Source organism: Pongo abelii, chromosome 20 (genome assembly GCF_028885655.2).
Source record: "Pongo abelii isolate AG06213 chromosome 20, NHGRI_mPonAbe1-v2.0_pri, whole genome shotgun sequence".
NCBI lineage: Eukaryota > Metazoa > Chordata > Mammalia > Primates > Hominidae > Pongo > Pongo abelii.
Window position 1 is genome coordinate 64,920,654 of NC_072005.2, and position 2,613 is coordinate 64,923,266.

Sequence of the window (2,613 nt, forward strand, 5' to 3'; positions counted from 1 at the left end):
ACGTTATAGTTTTAGGTCATTTTTTTGATTATGCAATTGAGTGCAGACTTTTAGAAGCAGCCAGGTGACCTCTCCAACACTGCTGCTTAGAAATTTATTCTGCCAGACACTCTAAACAATCTTTCTCAAGCTCAAGTTGTGTCTCTCACAGATCTCTAGAGCAGGAGCACAATGCTGCCAGTCTTTTTGCTAAAGCACAGTGAGAGTGACCTTTATTCTAGTTACCAGTGAGTTCCTCATCTCCATCTGAGACCACCACAGCCCAGACTTCACTGTCCATATTATTAGCATTTTGGTCACAACCATTTAAGTCTCTAGGAAGTTCCACACTTTCCCTCAACTTCCTGTCTTCTTCTGATCCCTTCAAACTGTTCCAACATCTGCACATTACCCAGTTCCAAAGTAGCTTCAGGAATCTTTATAGCAGTGCCCCACTCCTGTTACCAACTTTATTAGTCCATTCTCACACTGCTATGAGGAACTACCTAAGATTTGGTAATTTATGAAGAAAAGAGGTTTAATTGACTCACGATTCCACAGGCTGTACATGAAGCATGGCTGGGAGGCCTCAGGAAACTTACAGTCATGGCAGAAGGTGAAGAAGTAAGCATGTCTTACCATGGCAGAGCAGGAAAGGGGGTGAATGAAAAAGGAAGTGCTACACACTTTTAAACAAGCAGGTCTCACGTTAACTCACTATCATGAGAACAGCAAGGAGGAAATCTGCCCCCATGATCCATTCATCTCCCACCAGGTCCCTCCCCTAACAGTAGAAATTACAATTTGACATGAGATTTGGGTGGGGACACAGAGCCAAGCCATATCAGATTCTGTTTTGAGACAGGGTCTTGCCCCATTATCCAGCCCACAGTGCAGTGGTGTGATCATGGCTCACTGTAGCCTCAAACTCCCAGGCTTAAGAGATTCTTCTGCCTTATTCCTGACTCTCCCTCCTGAGAAGCTGAAACTAAAGGCACATGCCATCACACCTGGCTAATTTTTACATTACTATTTGCAGAGATGGGGGTCTTGCTATGTTGCCCAGGCTGGTCTTGAACTCCTAGGCTCAAGCAATCCTCCTGCCTCAGCCTCCTGAAGTGGTGAAATTACAGGTGTGAGCTACTATGCACATCCAAACATCTTGCTCAAACTGGATCCCACAGGGAAAGGGAGAAGCCCAAGGTCAGAGGGCTTAGGGGATCCTGATTTAAGTTGGGTCAAGGAGAGTCTGCAGTGCACTTTTCTGTATATGGACTATACTCAAACGCAACTCTCTGGAGAAGACAAGTCAGCCTGGTCCCCTTTCATCCATCACCACACCCTGTGACACAGCACCATCCCATCCTGACTCCAAAGGGTTCAACAAGTGTCCCTGCTGGTCCTCCATGCCCATGCACCTCTCACCATGAGATCGCCATATCCGAATGTGTGTGGGGGTGCTTTATTCCTCTAAATGCTCTTTCACGGCCACTCTTCCCTTCTTCACTCCATGCCTCCATTACCTACCTACTCATTCCTCTCTCAGGACTGGCTGCCCACCCTTCCCCATGACACAGCTAACAGAGGCATACCAAGGTTGGCTGCCTCATGGGAGACAGCAAGTGCCATGGAGGCTACAGCTGATGCCAGACAAAAGAGAAGACACACATGGAAGGAGGCATGGCTGCTTGAAGCTCCCCATGAGCTGGCCTGAGGGTCCAGACCTCAGAATACCAGCACCATGGAGACACCAGGTCACACACACATGAACCTTGATCCAGCTAATACAATGGGCCTGGCTGACCCCAGTCCTGGACTAACTCATCACTAATCTTCACTATCATCACACCTGTCCCTTCTCCCAGGAGAGGAAATTGTCTAGAGGCAAAATCCCAAGGGGATCCACTCATGGGGCTTCAAGGCTGTGTCATCCACCTTGACTGGCTTTCACTCGGCCAGCAGTGCACTGCCTCGGAAGGGCCACTCCAAAGTCATCCCAAATTTTCTACAGGCTTCCTGTTCTCCATTCTCTGGGACTCACTCTCTCTTCTACACTGACACCCCCTTATAACCCAAGTCCCAAAGAAGGAAGTTATTTTCATGCCCTGGGCTTTGGGATGCTGATTCCAGAGATGCTACTGCCCAATGCCCCTCCATCCACACTTACAGCTTCCCTGTTGCCCTGATCCAGTCCCTACTACTAAAGGTCCAGAGAAACCCCAAATTAACCTCCTTTTGGCTTCACTTTTTAATTTATTACCAAATTATTATGCCAACAAGTATCTGTAACAGAAAAAATATTATACAAAATTCCAGTCCCCAAAGAAAACCACATTTTATTTCTCCATCATCCACTTTCAACACACATCCATATGTGCACATATTTTTACATGGCTGGAATAATAGTAAATCTTCTATTTGATGCCCCTTTTTGCCATATTATAAACATTTTCAACATGGCAATAAAACCTTTATAATGGTTCACAGTGGCTGAATTAGAAGCATCCTAAATGAACAACCATGGAGGTAGTGGTGGGGTGATAACATAAACATAACAACTCAGTATTTTTGCTTCAACAGCTAAAGCAACAAACCACATCTGTTAGAAGCAGCCCTTTCCATCTTAGCACAAGC